The 22,201-nt window shown below is 47.3% G+C and overlaps 2 long non-coding RNA genes across 2 annotated transcripts; both read left to right on the plus strand.

The window, feature by feature from the left end:
- The first annotated feature begins 213 nt into the window (after nucleotides 1-213).
- Nucleotides 214-1,110, plus strand: LOC120410698. The gene is made up of 2 exons (XR_005603013.1): nucleotides 214-483; nucleotides 859-1,110. It is a non-coding gene; the product is annotated as an uncharacterized LOC120410698 (long non-coding RNA).
- A 7,648-nt stretch (nucleotides 1,111-8,758) lies between these two features.
- LOC109143311 lies at nucleotides 8,759-21,254 on the plus strand. Its single transcript, XR_005603011.1, has 3 exons — nucleotides 8,759-9,203; nucleotides 16,935-17,076; nucleotides 21,137-21,254. It is a non-coding gene; the product is annotated as an uncharacterized LOC109143311 (long non-coding RNA).
- Nucleotides 21,255-22,201: the final 947 nt, after the last annotated feature.

The following is a 22,201-nucleotide window of genomic DNA, read 5'->3' on the forward strand; positions in this document are numbered from 1 at the left end:
GCACAGCTGAACTGGGCCCCAGCACAGCTGAACTGGGCCCCAGCATGGCTGAACTGGGCCCAGCAGAGCTGAACTGGGTCCCAGCAGAGCTGAACTGGGCCCAGCAGAGCTGAAGTGGGTCTCAGCACAGCTGAAGTGGGGCCCAGCAGAGCTGAAGTGGGTCTCAGCACAGCTGAAGTGGGGCCCAGCAGAGCTGAACTGTGTCCCAGCCCCTGTCCCTGCAGGTCACCAGCCCTGGGGAGCTGCAGGAGCTCAGCTCCAGAGGTGGCTTCACAACTCTGCCTTGGTTTCCTTCCCTCCCAGATCCTCACAATTATTCCTGTTGTTAAAGTCCTTGTGAGAACAACTGGATTTTCTTTCTGTGCTCCAGAGAAGTGGTTTATGAGACAAACAGAGAATTTGCACCTCGTGTGGTTCTGGAAAACCTCATTCCCTTCACATCACCAGGAGCTGCAGACACAGAGGATCGAGGACACAAAGCAGGTTGGGGTAATTTGATAGTAAAGGTGTTGTAGGAATGTACAATACATCATAACGTGTTCTCCCAGGAAACAAGTGACAGGATGAGAGGACAAAACCTCCAGCTGTGCCAGGGGAGCCTCAGATTGGACAGCAGCAGGAATTTTCCATGGAAAGGGTGGTCAGGGCTTGGCAGGGGCTGCCCAGGGAGGTTTGGAGTGCCCATCCCTGGAGGTGCCCAAGGAAGGGCTGGAGGTGCCCAAGGAAGGGCTGGGGGTGGCACTCAGAGCTCTGGGCTGGGGACAAGGTGGGATGGGGCACAGGTTGGACTCGATGGGCTGGGAGGGCCTTTCCAGCCTCAGTGACTCCGTGATGTGTGCTGTGGTTTTCCTCTCACAGGACAAACTCTCCATGGGATACAGGTGCAATACCAAGTCCCAGTGTGGGAAAGAGCTGAGAACTTGGCCAGGCTGCTGCTATGGGGGAATTTCCCCTAAAAGCCCAAGGTGAGACATTCCTTGGCCCTTCTGAGCTCCTCACCGGTGCCAGAGAGGCCTGGCCCCCATTTCCATGCTGCACCTCAAACTGCACCAGGAGTTACACTGTCGTTAATGAAATAAAATAATTTTATTTTGAATTATGAATATTATAGACGTTGTCTCTTGTCCTGTTTCTTTTTTTTCTTTTCATTTCTGTGAATAATCTGTTTGCTGACAGTGTTTGATGATCCTGTTTGCCTGCAGCTGGCTGTGCTCTCAGTGCTGGTAGGTTTTCCCTGGGAATTAGATATCACTGAGATATACAAGTGCTGCTCCAGCCAGTCCTGCCTCTGACAACGGAACAGGAATGTAATGGAGTTTTTCAGTGTTCTATTATAACTCTACCATATATTACTTATACAGTACCTACCTGGGAGTAATATATTTATTTTATTCCCTGGCAATTCGAAATTGCCTGGGGAAGAAAAAAAAAGCTTTGTTTAAAGCAAAAATGATAAAAAATTGTTATTTCATCCCAGAATCAACAAAGTAACCAATTTGACCTCCCGTTAGATATTTCATTTTAGTTGCTAAGTAATTTACTATTTTTTAACACAGAAAAACATTCAAAATGAAATATTTGACACGAAGTATTTTGATGAGAAAGAAAAGTTACTTAAGTACTAAAAAATTAAGACAACTTGTGGCAATTGATGGACAGCTGTGCAGGATTTGTCAGCCTGCAACGGAGTTTTTTCCAAAAGAAGTTTTTTAACAAACTTTTCCCCAGCTCAAGGTCAGCCCAGCCACACACATATACCATGCTGAGCGTTCAGTCAGACCTGCAGAGATTTATGGGCTTAAGAGAGGAAATTTATCCTCAGTGCCTGCACTCCCTAAAATGTAGTAAATAGTAACCCCTGAGGGAGAGCTGCTGGGTGAAGCTCCAGAGGTGGAGACGTGATTTCCATCCCACCACCACCCCCAGCCACAGTTGTTCTTTATTTCATTTGTCATCAAAACATTGCTGTGTTTCCTTGGGGTTTTTTATGATCACAGAATCCCAGAATGATTTAGATCTTAAATTCTACCCCGTGCCACCCCTGCCGTGGGCAGGGACACCTTCCACTGTCCCAGGCTGCTCCAAGCCCCAATGTCCAGCCTGGCCTTGGACACTGCCAGGGATCCAGGGGCAGCTTCTCTGGGCTCCTTGGCTCTGTCTCCAGGTAGATTTACACCCTTTTTTCTCCCCTTTCAGCTGAGCCCTCTCCCCACCACGATGCAAATGAACACATTTGTGTGACCTCATCCATCAGGAGAGCGCTGATGTCGCCTCTCAGATGCCCCAAATTAAAACAATCCATTTCTGTGGCTGTGAATCCTCACCCAGCGTGCCAGGGAGGGCAGCTGGGGGGGAGGGACGTCCAACCCCCTGAATGGGATGTTTTGAAAGAGCCATCATTAAAATTGCAGCAAGTTGTGCTTCTCTCATGGCTGGGAGCTGGGACATGGTGACACCCTTAAAAGGAATTATTTTTCAGTGCTTGGGTATTTTAATCCTTTCTTTACATTTCCTTTTAAAACTGTATTTATAATTTAAAGCCCACCTCTGTGTGCCTTAATCCGAGACTCTCATTTGATTTTATTTTATATCTGTGATATAAATCTTTGATCCTTATTTTAGCTTTGTCTGGAATGCAACCACTAAGGAACATGCTAAAGATGTCTCTGATTTTCTGTCAGGATCAGGATTTTCACAGAATTCAGTGTAAGGTAATGCTTCTTCAGTCTAGTTCTCACATTTTAAGAATAAAAGTCAATGAAATGCCACTACAGATATATTTTTTTGGTGCTGTAAATTGCATTTTGATGAATCTTCACTCCTGAACCAGCCCTCCTTCAGCACTGCCAGGAAGCCTCTCTTGTTGCTTCTAGCAAGAATTGTCATGGTGATGCATTCTGTTGACCACATTTTTGAAACACAGATTGTTTCTAATTTTGTTTCTCCAGTTTACTCTGGGTACTGCACCATCTCTGTTTCTGTCCTCACTCTCTGTTCTTTGGAAGATTTTTATCACGACAAACCGTGAAAATCCACCCAGGAGGATCTGCCCTCGCCCTTTCACGTGTGCCAAACGTGTGGCTGGGGAAGGCTCTGCACAGCCACCCATGTGAGGAGCGGCTGAGGGAGCTGGAAAGGGGCTCAGCCTGGAGCAAAGGAGGCTCAGGGGGGACCTTGTGGCTCTGCACAAGTCCCTGACAGGAGGGGGCAGCCGGGGGGGTCGGGCTCTGCTCCCAGGGAACAGGGCCAGGAGGAGAGGGAACGGCCTCAGGCTGTGCCAGGGGAGGCTCAGGGTGGACAGCAGCAGGAATTTCTCCATGGAAAGGGTGCTCAGGCCTTGGCAGGGGCTGCCCAGGGAGGTTTGGAGTGCCCATCCCTGGAGGTGTCCAAGGAAGGGCTGGAGGTGGCAATTGGTGCTCTGGGCAGGGGACAAGGTGGGGGTCAGGCACAGCTTGGACTTGATCATCTTGGAGGGCTTTTCCAACCTCAGCGATTCTGGGATTGCAGAGGGTCCCTGCGTGCTCCCCTTGCAGGAGGGTGACTCTGCAGCCACTACAGAAGATGTACTTGAGATGGTGAATTGCTCTCTGAACGCAGGAGGAGAGGGGGACAGACCAACAAGGTGGGGAGTGCAGAGCTCCTTGGCCTTCCAGGGCAGGTTGTGCCTCTTGGGGAGAGGCCAGGCCGTGCCCTGAGGAGCTCTCAGCCCTCAGAAAGGCTGGCAAGCTTTTCAGTGAGATGAGAGCTCCACGAAAAAATTAAATTTGGCAGTGACAGTGCAGTACTTAGGTTCCTCTCAAGTAGTCTTGAGATATAAAAGCGTTTCTGTGGGAGTTCTTGGCTGAGTGAGAAGGCTGAGAGCGGAGTCCAGCAGCCTGTGGAGTGCTGCTGCTGTATTTGTTGCATCCTTGTGTTGATGGCTCGAAGAGGAAAGGGTGGCCTGAATTTGTGTCTGGGCATTTCTTGTGCATCCACTCACAGAGCAGGGGTTCTCCTGAGGGGCTGCTCTGGAGCTGGGAAGGGAGCCTGGAGCTGCCAACAAAGCCCTGAATGCAGAGGGAAACTGGGTGCACTGGGTGCTAAATCAGCAGAACTTCTGTTGGTGCTTCTGTCTTCCTCCTCCACAGCCCCAGACCTTTGGGATGGAGCATTTCCCATCCTGTCCTGATGGCTGGGATGGATGGGCACTGTGTCATGGAATCCTGGAATGGGTGGGGTTGGGAGGGACCTTAGAGACCAATTCACTGCACCCCCTGCCTCGGGCAGGGGCACCAGGCCAGGTTTTTAAGGAATGGGTAAATCAGATCATCTGGGCTCCAGGAAAGAGCTGCCCCAGGTCCCTGGGGATGGGGAGCAGGGAACAAGGGGAAATTTGGACAGCTTCCCATGGGTTAGGATGTGCTTCTCACATCCCTGTCTCCACATGGCTGTTAAGGAATGTGCTGTGTCCAGCCATGGACAGAAACAGTGGAACACCTGGGACAGCATTTGTGGATGTTGCTGAGAAAAACAGCTTTATTTCTGCATAGGGAATGTTATTTCTGCTCTCCCTAATCTCCAAAGGCGAAGCTGTCTGTGTTTTTCAAATAATAAACCCAAGCATATTTTGCATATTATATACCCAAGAATATTATGTTTTCTTCTGTTGTTCAAGCAATAACAAATTGAATTTGAGGAATGCTGTTCGTTTTGGCACAGTTTCAGAGAGAACATTCCAAAGGAAAGGAAATCCTTCAAGGAGAAGTGGAAGAGGATGAAAGCTGCTGGGTGCTTCTCCCCATTTCCACGTGCAGAGGTGTCCTTGCTCAGGGACATGCAGGGGACAAACCCCAGGGAGTCGGGAAGGCTGAGCTCCAGCTGCACGACAGGTAAAGCCAGGCTGTATGGAAACATAAATATTTTCTATGTGAATAGAAAAATTGAAGGGAAATCTAAGAATATGTGGGAGCAAAGGCTTGAAAGACATCTCAGTGGAAACTCAGCTCATCCGCAGGCTGAAGAACAAGCACAGAACATGAGGAATAATGTCCCAGGTTATGGAGGAAATCTGGATTTAGAAGAGGTGGCAATCCCCTATAGTTTATACAAATGTCACCAAGTTTTTTAAAAGTTAGGACATTTTGGCATCAGCTTGACAGAAATAGAAATTATTCCATCATTAATGCACAGCCTGGTTTGCCAGCAAAGAGGAGTCCGGAGGAGCTCCGTGTCCCCCTGAGCTCCTGGAGTGGTGACACGAAGTTCTGTGGTTTTATTGCAGGAACGGTAAATTGCAGGAGTCCTCTCGATGGGAACCTGCGGACTCTGTGGCTGCGTTCCCTGTTTTCTCCATCCCAGTGAGGGCTGTGCCTTCACGCACACCCTGTAGGAGCAGTACGAACTCTGCCAAGGCCCCGAGGTGCCAGCAGCGTGCGTGCTGGGAGCAGGAGCAGTGCGGGTCTGTCCTGCCCAGCCGTGCCAGCGCTGCCAGCATTCCCTGCTGGGTGAGGCGGGAGCTGGGAGCGCTGGAGCAGCAGAGCTGCGTTTCCAGAGAGGAGAGGAGGCAGCCCTGGTGCTCCGCTGTCATGGCAACGAGGCCGGGAACGCCGGGGATCAACTGCATCCGAACATCCCAGCCCTCACTTTGCGCTGGGATGTGCTGCTCACTGGGATGGCCTCAGCTGGGAACTGGGCTGGGTGCCAGCGCTCCCCGCCACGGAAAGGACACTGCTGGCAGCAGAGCTTTGGAGGGGAGTTGATGGCAGGGCTCTGCTCACCAGAGAGGAGAGGTACCGAACGCGCGGAGGGGACTGCTGCTCATCTGGGACCAGCCGCGAGCTCCCACCACCCTTCTGGCCATCACCAAACGTTCAAAACCACCTGAAACCCGGGATTGTTAATGCTGGGTGCTCCTGTTCGGAGGTTCCTCCTTGGATCCTCCTGCAGCTGTGCCCAGCTGTGCCCCAGCCGCCCCGGGCACCCCTCACCATCCCGGCTGGCGTGGAGGTCAGGAACTGGGAATTGCAGGAGCTGCTGGGGGTGGAGGGGGTGTCACTGGGACGAGTCCTGGCTGCCACAGAGGAAAACCTGACCCATCCTTGGGCTGATCTGGGTGGGCCTGCCTGGAAATCCCCGGAAATGGAGAATTAACTGGCAATTCCATCCCTTGGGAGTGCTGGGCTTTGCACCTCAAAGCTCTTTTCTCCACACTCTGCTGCTGAACTCTCCTAGATAAACACTACCATTAGGTAGTCCTTTAAAACCTGGTTTGGGAGCATTTTTTGTGATTCAAATAATTCTGAAGGACAATTTTTTATATATGGCATTGGTCAGCTTGTGGATGTGACAGCTTTTTTAGCAAGAATGACTTTTAAATTGAAAATATTGAAATGTTTGAGCAGTTGAATAATGGTCATAGTTTTCCACACCTGGTTTTTCCTTTGATCTCACACCCTGTCCTTAGAAAAGGGTTTAACACATTTTATTTTCTTTTTAAATATAAGGGGTTTTGATGAAGAGAGCATCTTAAATACGTCCCAGTGGTGAGGTGTGAGACCTCTGTGGCTGAATTTGACCACCCACACCCCCAAATCCCACCCTGGTTTCAGTTCCATCTTCATTCAGTGTGAGAGTACACTTGGATTTATGTGACACCCCTGAAAAAATGGGTTTATAGTGAGCACAAACAGAAACTCATCAGGAATTGATCCTTTCATCCAGAGCAGTCAAATCTTTTTCTCCTCTTTGCCTATTTTCACACCTTTCTCAGCTCAGAATCGAGGGAACCAATCTAAGCCAACCCAGACTGCCTCAGAACAAATGGCTTTTGTTGTCTCCAAGTCCTTTAAACCCAATTTCTAAAGCTGTTTTTTAATTTAGTTCGAAGCTGTTTTCCAAAAAAAAGGGATGTTTTAGGAAACTCCTGCAGATATTGAGAAAGGAAGATTTTCACATAGTTGGATTTTACATCTAGATTGGATTTTATTGGATAACCACTATCTTTCCTAGAAAACATCCCTGCCTTGTCCTTGTTTCCTGGTTTGGATTTTCTCACCTGTTGAGAAAGGAGTTGATGAAAAAATGTCAATATTTTAATTGTCAAAAGAGAAGAATCGGAAGTTTGTTGGGAGATATTTAGCACTTGCTGGGATGTTTTTTATTTGCTGGATGTTTCTATTGCTCTGTAAAGAAATTCCTGTTGGAGAGGTAACTCTGCAGAAGTGTGAGGAGCTAATTCACACGGTGATAAAATAGTTATGGAAATGAGATGGGGAGGGCTCATTTATCTGAAAGATTACTCGGGAATGGCATCAATCACCAGGATTGGATAATGAAGCCCTACTGGAAAAGCAATGCTGTGGCCCCTCATACCTGAGCACAGAGAAGGGGATTTACCAGCTTCCTGTGGGGATTTTATATCTGCTATAAATAGATGGCACCAATATTATTTTGCAGTTAGCTTTGCCTTTGTGCAGCATGGGCAAATGATTGGGTTTGCTGGCAAAGCTCGGTGCTCTGGAAAGGTCAGGACAACAACAAAAAAACCCCAAAAATTTGGCATGGAATTAAAAATAATATAAAGTAATATTTTAAGATTGAACATAATATGTATAATATGCAACAAGTAAATTAGTAACTCTGAGATGTAAATAGCACAGAGTGCCAGGACGGTTTGTGTGGGAAGGGACCTTAAAGATCCTCACGTCCCTCTACACTTCCACAGCTCACTGAGCAAAAATTGGATGGCAAAGGCCTGGAGCCTGGCCCTGATTTAGCTTTAGCCCATCCATCTTTGCCTACAAACCAAAGCAAAACTTGCTCCATGTTTTTCATGACAAGGGCAGAAGCCCTGAGCTGGCAGTGGGGACCAGTACAGCTTTTCTTTGGGATGGGGAGAGGCTCCAGCTGTGGGGCTGTGCTGCCTCCATCCCTCCAGAGCACAGGAATGAATCCTCTGGCAGCGAAATGCAGCCAGAGGCAGCAGCCAGAGCTGTGGTTAGAGGGAGGATCCTGCCCCTGGCTGCAGAGCCTGGAAACCACAAAACTCAGTAGAACTCCCCTCCTCCTCAGAGTGTGGCAAAAACACTCGAGGGGAGATTTAGATTGGAGATTGGGAAGAAATCCTTCCCTGGGAGGGTGGGCAGGCCCTGGCACAGGGTGCCCAGAGCAGCTGGGGCTGCCCCTGGATCCCTGGCAGTGCCCAAGGCCAGGCTGGACATTGGGGCTTGGAGCAGCCTGGGACAGTGGGAGGTGTCCCTGCCATGGCAGGGGTGGCACTGGATGGGCTTTGAGGTCCCTCCCACCCAAACCGTTCTGGGATTCTGGGAAGTCTTTGTCTATCAATCAGGTACACAAACATCAAGGGATGGCAATAAATCACACCAAACCTGTGAAGAGTAGATGGGATGTGCAGGACAGACCCAGCTGATGCACATGGTGTTTATTCAGCCAGTCATTAAACATCTGCCCCAGAGCAGCTCTGCAATACATCCTTCCTGCAGGCTGACCCACAAGATTAGCTCCAATTGCCTCTCTCTATTGTTTTTAAGCATCCCCCCCCCTTTAATTTCACATTGTTATGGGTTTAATAATTTTAAATTTAAATTTTAAATAGGTTTAATAATTGGTTTAATTAGTTACACCTCTCCAGCTGTAGAGAGAGGGAGATATGTGATTTTTCATTTTGTGCCATGCCGTGCTCTCAGGACAGTCTGAGTGCTGAGGAGAGACTCCTCAGAGATTGTTCTTTTGATTTTAATGCAAAACTCTGTGCTCACGTCACTGAGGAGCAAGTCTCCATAGCAAGGAGCTGTGCTGGCTCAGATCCCCTCTGCAGACGGCTTCAGGTGGAAAACAAGGCAGATGATCTAAATTGGAAGTAATAGGTAGGAATGTGGGATGCAAGAAGATTGCAGATGCACCCTGAACCTGCAGGATTAATGAGTTTGTGCAGCTGCAAAATTCTGCCTGGGAGAGCTGCTAAAAGCTCAGGCAATGAAAAGCACAGGTACTTGACCTTTAGGACCCCCTATTAGGTTGTAGCATTTTTAACGAGAGGGTTAAAAATGCTTATTTGTAGGCTGGGGGAATTTTGGCCTGAGATCTGAGAGACTTTCCTGGGAGGCCTGTGACAGCCTTTTCCCTTCTCCGCTCTGCACAGAACCCTTGCTGAAGCTGTTCAATTCAGGCAGCCATACATCCTTCCTCAGTCTCTTCTTTAGAAGGTAGGTGAACTTTAATATTTAAACTTACAGGTATCTTGCAAAATTCAGACTTTCCTTTTTATGGCAGGGGAATCCCAGAATCCCAGAGCATGGGTGGCCATCAAGCAAACCAAGGCAGTGTTCTGATTAAATCCCAAATCCCCCGAGTGCCCCTGCCCAGCCCCGGGCTCCTCCTGTGGCTGGGAGCCTCTCCCTGTTCCCTGTGAGGTGGGAAATTCTCCTTCTCACCTTTCTCCACGTAGGCCTTATTGATACCTGGCTGTTTGCAGCCCCATAATTTATGGCAAGCGGAGCACTCTGCTGGAAAGCCAAACACACAAACGCCGGCACGCCGGGCCCCGCTTCAGATGTTTTGCAAATACAGATGAGGTAAGGAAAGCCATAAAAGCTTCTGAGGCCCCTTAATTTTTCTCCTTTGAATCATCTATCATAAAACCTCGCCGGAGATGGGATGTGCTCACTCAGAGGTAGAGCTAATGTGCTCTTTGATGCTGGTGTTTGCGAAATCTCTGCCTTATTAGCAATAAATTCCGGGGCTGTGGCTGGCCTGGAGGAACGGAGACTTTTGCCAGCCTGTACATTGTAGGTGGCACTTGATAAATGCTGCCCTCGGCTTTGGGAAATGCAGGAATGCTCTGGAAGTGGTTGGGTGCTGAGCTTGAGGAGAGGAATCACCAAAAACTCGGATTTTGGGAGACAGAGTCTATCACAACAAAGCAGGGAACGCGCTGCTGGCATGCAGCTCCTGCCAAGTATAAGCTGAAACCAAACTGGCAGAAACACCAGGGATTAATTTTTTTTCAAAAAAAGCTCCACTCTTTGGGTGTAAAAACCTAGAAAATCTGTTTTTCTTGCTGTTTCCTGTTCATGGGACCTGCCAGGCTGCTCCTAAACGCGTGTGACACTTTTCCAGCCATGGGCGAGGTGTGATCCCGAGCTCACGTTTGGTTGTGCAGTGCAAACAGGGCCACAAGATTTCCTCCCACACAAATCTCTCCGGCTTTTGCTGTTCCTGAGCTTTTCCCAGCAGCATTTAACAACTGTGCAACGTCCCTGAAGCTACAGGGATTGAGATCCTCAATGTGGTGGAAGTCTTTCAGGGAGGGATGGAAGGGCCGGGCATCCCAGCAGTCTGAGATAGCTCAGGACAAGTAAATGAAGAGTTTTCCTCACTTCTTGCCACCCAGGCGGTTTTTGGCAGCTCTCAGCATCCCCTCACAGTGGGGGAACGTGACAGGGTGTTCTACCCCAGCGGTGGATGTTTCTCCTTGTGCAAAATCCGGGAGAATTAAGGTGAGAACGTCGTGCCTGACATTGAAGGGACACTCAGTCTATACTAACTGCATTCCTGGAGGTGTCATTTGGGAATAAAAAGTATAAATTGGCTGATAAATAGTGATGCATTCTCAAAAAAAAGAAAAATCATACTTTTCTTGATTCAGCTCTTGGAATTTTTGGTTGATATCTGAGCTCCATGGTCTGATCTATCTCCGATTCATCCTTTCTTGTCTAGATGGTTTTATTAATTGCAACATTCTCAGCTGTTGTTCTGTTTAGGCAATAGAGAATAATTCAGCCTGAAGAAAATTAATTTTCCTGTTTCACGTGGTTTTGTGTCTCTTTTTTTGTTTGTTTGTTTGTTTCTTGTAGTTTTTAAATGAATTCTAGAAAATAGCAATGAAAATATGGGAGGGAAGTCTGAGGTAAACATTGATTTTTACAGTGCAATAATTTATGGTACCAACTTAATAAGTGGTGTGACACGAGCAGCTCACCCCCCATTTATCATGCATTGATAGTTTGATTCCAGAACTTTTAACACCACTGCTCGCTGTGACATAATAAAGGACCTGCCAACATTCCCATTAAAACCATGAGATTTTAGGAGTTCTGCTTCAGCTATAAATATCAGTATTTGGAATCTATGAATTATTTTGCAGAGTAACAACCTCGGAATTACTTGTTCCAGCAACTATGAAGAAATAGGACTTTGACATTTTTGAACTTCAGGAGGACATCTCCCCCTTCCCAGAAGAAAAGGCTCAGGGTTGCTTTTCATTATGTCCACCAGCAAAAGTTTACCAACTCGGAGACAGCTCCTGAGCTAAAATAAATCACTTTAATTCCACAGATGGCAAGGAGGAGACAGCAATTTACATTAAAAGGTCCTGATGAGAGCTGTCTGGAGCTGGGGCTGGCTGGCATAATGGCTCCAGGCTAATCACACACCTCCAGGAGCCGTGCTGTGGTTCTGGGCAGGGAAGGGAAGGGCCAGAAATAGCAGCTGACTCCCAGGTCTGCTCTCCATGGCCCAGCTCAAGGACTTCCCAGACATTCTGGTCAGCAAGGTCACATGGGAGCCTGGTGACTGCCAGTCTCTCTGCAGATCAGGATGTCAAGTCCAACTATTTCTGCCTCTCACATCCCTTTCTGCTTCTGTAAGGGATGCTGTGGAGCAGAAGAGCCCCCCTGACACTCGGGGCTGGCTGCCCTCCCTGGGCTGTGCCTGGAAAGCCTGGCTGGCACACTCAGCCCTGCTCCAAAGGTTCTGGGGGATAGCCAGGTGCTCCACACCTGCTTTTCCCGGGGAAACCCACTCCAGGTAAGCTGGGTGTTAATAATTCCGGACACAGGGCTGGGTTAGAGCCCAAGGGCTGAGACTGCTTCACCTTCTGCAGAATCCCACTGGGACAGGGTCCTGTAAGCTCAGTGCTCGTTTCTCATGGAATCATGGACTTGCTAAGGCTGGAAAAGGCCTCTGAGATCAAGTCCAACTGTTGATCATCAATCCAGCTGTTGGGCAGCCGTGGCCATCCTGGTACCTGTGGGATTTGGTGGGGAAGTGTGAGGAGGTGGGGCTGTTGTTCTCACCCAATGGTTTCCCATTAAAACAGTTTGTTTCCATGGAAATTCCTATGGGAGAAGATGCATTTGTTCCCAGAGCCAGCCCACAGAAATGAGGTGCCCCCGGGTCCTTCCAAGGTGGGGCTGTGCTGGTTCATTGGCTCCTCACACTGTGGCTGTGGGGTCCACACGTGGCACAAATGCTCCCACAGGAAGGGGACATTCCTGGAAATCCACAGTGCTTCAGAGCACCAGGCTCTCCTGCCAGCATTCACCAGCAGCACCATGGAATATTTCCTCTCCTTTGGCCTCGGACCTTGGTACTCAGGAGAACATGTAATAATAAAGGAGCTCTTCAGCCCAAAACCCATGTCCTCCCTTCCATTCCTTCTGGAAAATCCAGAAATTCCTCTCATGACTGAGGGCTCAAACAGCTCCACCTGCCAGGTTTGTTGGTTCAGGAACCCCTCAAAAGGGATACATGGAAAACAGAACTTGTGGGTAATGGGATAATAATGAAAAATAAGTGAACTGGTGAGCTAAATTCTATTTATAGCCAGAGTTTCTAAAGAATTGTAATAAAAAGGGTGTGTGATTGTTTGTCTTAGCTTAGGCTGTAGGGATTTAATGTACATTCTAGAAGTCATTAAACAATTTTGTTGGGGCACTTGATCTCCATGTTGATACTTTATTACCACAGATCACTTGGAAATGGGAAAGAGACCTATGAAATTGGAAAACAAATTACAGTTTGTTGGGTTTTTTTCAGTAACTAGCTCATTTTAAACCCCATTTTTAGCAAGAAATAATGACTTGCTTTATTTAGAGACTATTTAAAATGCTCTCGAGGTATCTATTGAATATCTTGACATCACAGATAAATCAGGAGCAGACTCAAAATTAGCCCTGCACTGTTCTATATTACAGTATGTTCTGTATTACAGTTACATTATCCAGCCCTTGTACAACGCACCTCAGAGATGGCAGCAGAGACGGGGTCTGTTCCCAAAGCTCTTTCTAACGTATGGTCATCCTTACCCCTGAAAACCTGCCAGGATTTGTCTCTGAGGCACAGAGTTGGACATCTGTGTGTGAGGGGGTCTCCAGCAGGCTGAAGGTGCTGGGGTTTGCGGTGTTTTCTGGTTTGGTGTTGTCAGTGCATTATTTATATATCCAAAAGTAGCCAGGAGAGAGGTGGATGCTCATCTGAATTTTAGGGTAATTGAACTGACCTAATTCCTGTCAAAAATAATCAGGATAAAACCTGCACTATTCCAAGATGGAAAACTGGGCACCAGGGTCTGGTTGTTGGGGCTGCTCCAGGTGCTGCTCCTGTGACCTGGGGAGGCTGGTGGAGGGTCAGGACTTGCTTTGTGATGCCAGAACCGTTGAGCTGCTTCCTTGGTTAATTAAAATATGCACCATTAACAGTTGACTTTGTGCCTTCCCAGACTAGGCAGGTCCTTACTGGGATGAACAGGGTCCTTACTGGGGTGAACAGGAGCCTTTCCATCACTCCAGTGTCTGCTTCAGCTCTCGCTTCTCCCCTTTTCCTGCCTGTGATCCCTCATCTCCTCCAGGCTCTGGTGAGATTCCCCAACCCAGGGAACTGCACAGCCTTTGGGATGGCAGGGAACTTCGCAGGGCGTGGGTTTCCCAGCGATGGGCATTCACTACGGCTCTCCCCCGGCCAGCGCTTGTCCGAGAGCTGCGCCTTGGCTTCCCGAGCAGCTCGGCTTAGGCTGGGCTGAAGCAGCTCCCCCCGAGCAGGCCTGCAGGGTTAATCCGAGCAGCTGACTCCGGCAGGAATTCTCGAGCGCTCCTCGTGTTTGCTGCTGGAGAACATCGGTAGTGCCGTGTTAAACACGGAGGGGAGCGGGAGCAGCCGGGCTGGCCCTGCTGGGCTGGCAGCACCAGGCTCCGCTGCCGGCATTCAGCACCAGCACCACGGAATATTTCCTCTCCTTTGGCCTTGGACCTTGTTACTCAGGAGAACATGTAATAATAAAGGAGCATTTTGAGTGATTTAGTTAGAAATCCATCAGACTGTCAGACAGTCTGGTGGCATCAATAATTCCCTATTAAGCCCTCTACACCCATTATGGTTTGTGCTTTTCCTTTTCTTTTTTTTTTCGAAGTTAGTTTCCAGGCAACCAGTAAGAACTGAATTGCATTAAGCTATTAATTCAGCCTTGCACGCCAGCTCCAGCTTCTGCAGCCCAGTTCTTCCTCTCCTGTACAAGTTTCCTCCTAAAACCCTTTTCATTGGTTTAACCTTCAGTGGTGCCCAGCCCAGAGAACTGGTGTTGAAATGGCAGGGTCTGGGTTGGGTTTGGGTTTCAATACTGGCTGGTGGGGGGTGGTTTTGAGCAGAGTTCTGAGGTAGGTTGGTGTTGGTCACCATAAAATACACCATGATCCCCTGGTGTGTTCTTCATCACCACATCAGAGATGGCCTCAGTAAGGTCTGAATTAAGAAGATTCTTGGGATTTGAGGGTGGAGAGGCCCTGGCACAGGGTGCCCAGAGCAGCTGTGGCTGTCCCTGGCAGTGTCCAAGGCCAGGTTGGACACTGGGGCTTGGAGCAGCCTGGGACAGTGGAAGGTGTGGGATGGGATGGGATGAGCAGAAGCAGAGTCTCATTTTTGTAATTTGTAATTTGAACACAGGCAGATGTTATGTCAGAGATCCCTTCCTTTCAGGGGAACACGTGGATTTAAGAACGTGATTTATTAATTAAGCCTTGTATGGGCAGTGCCTGTGCAGCAACAGTGGAACAGTAAAGAAGCAGCAGTAATGAGATGGAACCACCCCGAGCGTGACATGAAAATCCTCGCAGAAGCTAAAAGGAGTAATTTGGGTGTTGTGCTGCAGAGTTAATGAATGTAGTGCTGGAGAAAGGAGCTGCACTGGCAGCTTGGGAATGAACTTCCCTGCTCATTCCCTGAAGCAGGGCAGGGAGGCTGAGCCCATTGGTTTTCCTTCCAGGCTCAGCTGACAGGAAGCTGCAGAAGTGGGATGGAGATCTGGGCTGCACTTGCAGTTGTGGCTGATAATTACAATGATGAGCTATGAAATCCAACCTGGACTGAGCTGTGCTGCGCGGTCAGAAAGGTCCTTCACCATTCCCCAACCTGTGAGCTTTGTCTCAGGCTTTCTACTGGGGTCAGTGACTTGTGGAAGTCACTGGAGGAGTTGTGCTGGGGATTTTTGATGGGGCTACAATTAGAAAAATCAATCTTAAGTAAAAGAATTTGTCTTTATTCACAGCCAAAAAATAACAAAGAAATTTAATAAATAAATGTAATACTCAAAAAAACTGAAAGTGAAGCACCAAGAAAAAGCCATTTCAGATCAAGCTGCCACAGCTTTTTAAAAATAGTTGACTTGGGATAGAATTTTAAAAAGTGATTTAAAAAGAAAAATTACTAAAAAAATAAACTACAGTTTTGAGCTCTTTCCAATTTCTGTCATTAGAGATCTCTGATATAATTCTGAATCACAGAGGTGACAAATCCAGGCCCCAAAAGGAAACCATATCTTCATCAAACTTCGCTGGAGAAACGAAATTATTAAAGGTCTGCTGATTATCAGCAAAGCACATAATAAATGCTCTTCCCTGCAGCAGCCATAAGAACTTGGATAGTTAAAAAGGGGTTTCATGCCACACTGGTTGCTCAGATTTTTTGGGACAATTACAATCACCAGTGTTTTCCCCTTACATTTATCACTAGGACAGGGATGTGTTGCCATCCTCAAGGGCTGTGGCTCTATCAGCAGATCCAAAAAACCCCTGTGGTCAAGATGCTGAATCTAATCCCATTCTCCATTTCTGGGCCATATTTTATTAAACATTTTCATCACTTTCAACTGTGCATTCATACCTCACCAGATTTATATCTGTAATTAGGGGATCGTTATTTACCAGCTGGTAAAAAGACACCTTTCAGCAACATAATTCAAATGTCAGGAGTTACTGCCAGTTCCAGATTAGTACTACAGTTATTTCTTTGGCTACAGGTTAGGAACGTGGCTGCTGTCAGAAACCTTTGGCAATGGTTCAGAAATACTGGGAAACAAATACTGGGAAACAACTATTTGTGTTTTTCTGAAGAAAATCAGTTGTATGTGAAAGAAGGTGCTCCTTCTCCAAGACCTAAGTTCGGTAATGAGTTGTTTTTATTTAACAAAGTCTCTAACAGATGGTGTTGCTAAATTTTGAATATTAGGGCTGCTTTTGCAAGAGGCCTCCACACAGGCTGATGTAGCACAGAGGAGGTTTCACACTTCAGCTCGAGCTCAGGGCTGATCCTGTGGTCACTCCTGGGGTTGGAGCCACCCCCGGGTGACCCCCCTGTGTCTGCAGCCACTACCACCCAAAGCACTGCCCCGGGAGGGGACCCTGGTAGTGACCCCAGGAAGACGGGGGTGCTTCAAAAACAAATATTTATTGTGTGTGCTCTGTAGGAGGAATCACAGAGTGATGGAATGGGTTGGGTTGGGAGGGACCTTAAAGGCTGCCATGGGCAGGGACACCTCCCACTGTCCCAGGCTGCTCCAAGCCCCAATGTCCAGCCTGGCCTGGGACACAGCCAGGGATCCAGGGGCAGCCACAGCTGCTCTGGGAAATCCATTCCAGGGCCTCCCCACCCTCACAGTGGCTGAGCTTTGTGGATCAGAGCAGTTTCTGGGTTATCTGAAGTTATTTTGCAGTTGGATTCTGGAAGGTCTGTGCTCAACACCACCTTTATGGTCAGTCCTCTAATCCCACCAAAAAACCCATTACATTGAGACACTGTGTTTTCCATAAATCCACATTTCCTGGACAATAAGAAGCAAACAGTGGTGCTGCCAGCTGAGTCTAACCAACATCCTTCTTGTTCCCTAGGGCTGAAATCCTGGAAACAACCAATCTCTCACCAAATCCAGCATCATCGGTGTCACCCCAGCACGGCCACTTTACAGATGTCACCCTTTGGTCACCTGCCCATGCCTTTGGTGCTCCAGCAGGAAGGTTTGGGCTGATGATGGTGAGACACTTCCCAGGCTTGTTCAAACCCAATTTATACCCTTTCTTTGGTTGGTACCACTGCTCAAACTCTTTGTTGTGCTTCTATAAATGCTCTGATCCTTTTGAAATGGGGGTCAGACATTTGCTTGGTTTCATTCCTGCAAAGCTCTCCCGGTATCAGAGGTCATCCCTGGCTGTTCAGTCATTCCATGCACTCAGAACTCACAGAAGGACAAAACCTTCATCATTAAAATTATTTTCTCCATAAGCAACACAAGATGGTGGGGTTTTTCCAACGTGGGAATGCAACTGATGGAAATGAAGGGTGACTGTGCACGTGTAATTCAAGGGAGTAGCTTTGGGGAAACATCAGCCAGGGGAAAAAGGAAAAGAAATTTGAATTCAATTGGATTTTAGTAACTTCAGCTTGGGTTTGAATCATATTTACATGCTTTTCCCTCTCTCCTCTGTTTGCAAGTTTTATTGCTATGGTTCTCATGTCTTGGAGCGATGTGAATTAGTGGGTTTGTTATTGCTGAGAGGGAGGGGAACTGCAGCAGCAAGAAATGAGATCGTTCCCTGGAGTCCTACACAGGAAAAGTGTGGAAAACCTGGAGCTGAACCCAGATCCCAGGAGACACTGAATGGCCCCAAAACGTATGGTGTGGTGGGCCAGGAGCTGCCAACAGGAAGCTCAAGTCAAGGTTTAAAACTCAATTAGCATGAAGGATGTGATGGAAATGGGGACATTTAGGGCAAATCCTCCCTGCCTCGCACGGAGACCCAGGAGCTTTGCAGCTTTCCTGTTTTTGCCTTCAGCGGTGCCCAAATGTGAGAATTTTGTGCAGTTTCAGAGCGAGGATGAAAGTGAGAAATCATTTAACAGCCAGAGCTCCAATGGGAGCATCAGCAGGAGCTGGATTGATGGAAATGCCCCAAATTGAGGGTGGTTTCAGGGTGATTGTTTTTACTGTTGGTTGCAAGCTTTCGGTGAAAGCTTTTCTGAGTGAGTATTTTGGGACAAGGCAAAGACTTCTTGCAGGGTGAACCAAATATGAAATTACAGTTCTTTAACAGTAACTGCACTCGTAAATGAAAAATATGATGTGGCACAGTAAAAATAAGACCATTGTCCTGAAGTCTTTGTCTGTGTCCTTTAAAGTGTACTTTGGGGATTAATCATCAAACAATTGTGTCACAGCAATTCAGCTCAAGTGGGCTTTTGCTTATATTGCAGCCTTAGATTACACACTCATTGTCAACTAAATAGTTTTAAATAATGCAGCTGTTTAACTTGCCTGGTTTGGCTCTTGGCTGGCCGGTGTTTGCTGGGTAATCTTTGCTTCTTCACCATCCTGTTCACATCCACGTTCTCTGGAGGCCTCTACAAGAGAGGTGCAGATTCTTCCTCTCTTTGTAAACACATGGAATCCAGCCCATTTCCATCTTCTCCAGACCCCAGTCCCACACTCCCACTGCATTTGTGGTCTGGAGCACTCTCAACACACAGCAAAATGACCAGGGAAAGGCACTGACTAAAGAAGGACTTGAGAGCCAACGTGGAGCCCTTGAGCACCAAGGACAGTGGTGGAGCTGGAACAGGTCTGCTTCCCACAGGGAATGTACTAATGGTCATTTTTCCCATCTCCTGATTTTTAAGACTGTGTTCATAGAATGATCAAAGTTGAAAAAGACCTCCAAGATCATCAAGTCCAACCTTAAGTGTTCCTGAGATATGAACGATGCCACAATTTTATTGGTATAGAAATGGAAAATGAACTCCAAAACACTCTGATCTAGAGAATTCCAGCCGAGTTCGGGTGGGAATTAAGCAGGAGAAGTTTCAAGTAATTCATGTTTGAAACGCCTTCATAACTTTTGCTTCATAAAAACAGAAAGGGACATAAAGTGATGGTAAAAATTCCCATTTTGGAGGGGGAAATTCTGCTTCCTGGCAGTGAGGATAAAGGAAATTTGCTGTGTTTGAAAAGGATTGTCAGTGGTTACTTTGATTTCAAATGTCAACTCAGGGCATCTTAATCCTGCCCACTCTAGAGCATTGCTTTGATGGGAAGCTGGTGATTTATGGGATTGAATTAGAGCTCCTGTTTAGAATTAATGTCTTGGTTAGAAGCACTAAAACCTCCTGCAAACTCCTGTGGTTCCCCAGAGCCAAGGCTGGGCAGGCTCTGCCCTCTGGAAGTGCAGGGAGCTGGGAGCTGCCTCTGGTGGCCTGGGGCTGCCTTATGTAACCCCTGCTGCTGGAGTTACCGAGTGTAAATGGAAAAGTTGCAGAGGAAACACAAGAAACACAAGAGATTTTTTTCCTCCGGAAGTGCTCTCACGGGTTTGCCTGTCTTTTACTTGTTCCTCCTTCTCCAAAATTCCATTTTTCTCTCTTTTTTCCCCCCTCAAAGAACATGAAAAGGAAAATTGCTAATGAGTCCAACCACCAGAAAAGTTAAGGGATGTGTTGAGGACATGGGTTTTTCTCCGTGGTTGTGGCAGAGCTGGAGCCCACACGGAGTCTCCAGCCAGCACTGCCCTGCACTTATCAGCCCTCTCTCTAATTAAATTAACTGTCTGCAATTAACACACAGTCCAGCATCACTCTTTTAATGCATCTTCTGGTTCCCCAAACTGAATTGCTTTTAATAAAAACCTTATAAAAAGCAAATTTATTCTTGTCTACTCACGCCAACCCTGAGCCACCATTGGTGTGTCTTAAATATTCAGTTTGATTTAGGCAGAGTTGGGCCCTGAGCTAATGGAGGAACCAGAGTGGGAATAGAAGACAACTTCTAAACTTAGAGATAATGCAGAGCACCATCAAGGTGGGTAATTAAAGAGGAAGGAGAGAAACTCTCCAAGTTTAATACAAAAATAAATGATGGGTTTAGCACTGCTTCATGAACATTGCATTTCCCAGTAGTAAAAGCTTCTTTGTATCTGGGTCAAGAGAAAAAAAAAAGTAGCTAAAATTAAGAAACACTTCTAAGTTTGGGGTTATTAGAAGTAAGAGAGGTTCAGTGAGAAATTCTGGATTGTCAGTGGTGCAAATGAGGTTTTCCTGATGGGCTGGTGAGTTTGTGTTGGACTTTTTTCTTAAATACTTGCAAGAAAATTAAGGGCAGCACCTTGGTTCTGCAAATATGGACATCGGGTTTTCCTCTTTCATTAGCAGGACCAATATTTGCTGAACTGAACCTGTGACCCCCAGGGGAATTCACAGAGAGAAGGGCCAGGGATCTTCCACTGCAGCGAGGGTTCAAACTGGGGAGAGTGGGAGCTCTGCACTGGGTGCTCTTAACAGAGCTAACGGGGGGAAATTATTGAATTGGGGACCTTTTCTATTAAAATACACCAGTGTTTGAGGCAGAATGTGTGTTTCACCCACGGAGCTCCTGACTGTGGCTTTCTGGCTGACATGGGTCTTGTTTCTCCTCCTGTCTGCCTCTGCTTTGGTGCTCTCAAGGGCTCCTGTTGCTTTTGCTGTTCAAGCCTGGTGCTGTGCCCCTTGCTAGCATTGCTCAGCTTTATATTTGGAATTTGATATCCATGGAAATATGTGGAAATCCTTCTAATTTTTGCAAGCCCTTATTTAAATGATAAGTAATTAATTCTCCACTGTGGCAAAGCTCAGCATCCCTTCCTAAAGGTGTTGCATGTGCCTCTGAGGGACATTCCTTACTTCAAAATTCCATAACCCAGAGGAAACACTGCACCTAAATTTGAGGGTTGGATTTGGTTGGTCTGTGAGCTGTAAATTCCCCATTACCATGTCCACAGATGGCATGAGTCACAGGCCTGGCTTTTCCAAGAAATTCCATGTTTCCCACCTGATGGAAAGCAGGGAGAACAATTCAGAGTGATTCTCAAAAGCCCCTACATGGACCAGTTCCCTTGGTTTGGAAGGGTTCTGTGTGATTTATTAGTCAGAAATTCCATCATATTTTGTACCATCCTTCACAAATCTCAGCTCCAATTTCTTCCCTTCTCAGAGCTGTCTTGTGAATAACAAACCCCACATTGTTCTTGTGTGTGTTCTTCTGAATTTATTTCATATCATCTTCTTACAGGAAAGGAAAAAAAAAAGCAGCTCCTCTCACTTAGCCCCCTTTGGGACAGCAGCCACAGATGAAGAGCAAGCAATCAACATGTCAGGATAAAATTAGATTGCCACGGAGTACAAGGTTTGATCCAATATCTGTATCAGATTTGGGTTTCAGCTCTGCATATCACAATAAAACAATCCTTGCTGAAGGTGCTCGGCACAAAGCAGCTCCTTTCACATCTGGGGAAAGCTGGGAAAGGGGCAGGCTGAAATTGCCTGTTTGACACTATTGCCTCAGTATTTAATTGTGGTTATAAACGAGGAATGGCTGCAGGAGGCCCCTCTTGCTGTGTTCTCAGGGTGAGCCCAGCTCTGGCTTCAGGGTAGGGCAGAGATGGAGCCAGACCAGGGCCTGCAGCAGCACCAGGAGCTCGGGGAGCATTTCCTGCACAAATCCCCCCAAATCCCCCTTTCCCGTGCTCTGCTTTTCACTGGGGGCTCATTTTGAAGCAAGGAAAATGGATTTATTTCAGATAACTGAGACGGGAGATGGGTCTGGCAGCATCCCTAACATGATCCATCATCCAGTCCGGAGCAGAGCCAGCCCAGAGCAAACCTTAGGGCTGTGTCCAGCTGGATGCTGGGTCCTGAGCCAGGCCCTTCACTCTGCAGCTCAGCCCCTGCTTGGTGACACGGCCACAGCCCTTGGGGACAGCTCCAGGAGGGCCAGGGGCTGCATTACAGCTTGCACAGAAAAGAGCAACATTCTGACACAGGTTTTCAACAAAATGCTAAGTAGTAATTCCAAGAAATTATAATACTTGTTTCCATTTAATTGGAAATTTAAAATATTCATTCAAATATGTTTGGTTTGGGTCAGACAAAGTGTTTTGGCTCCCCTGAAGGACCTAAAAGAAGCCAAGTGCCAACAAATTGGAGAATGAGAGCTCTGTGCAGACATAGCCACCTCTGTCCATGCTGTATTTCATAAAAGCCTTTTTCTAACTCTTTGTGCCTCTTCCACCAGGTTTGTGGTTAACAATAATTGCCTCCCAAAGGGAGTCATGAGCATGGCTGTGGTTTGGATGGA

The sequence above is a fragment of the Corvus cornix genome, chromosome 12, assembly GCF_000738735.6.
Source record: "Corvus cornix cornix isolate S_Up_H32 chromosome 12, ASM73873v5, whole genome shotgun sequence".
Taxonomy (NCBI): domain Eukaryota; kingdom Metazoa; phylum Chordata; class Aves; order Passeriformes; family Corvidae; genus Corvus; species Corvus cornix.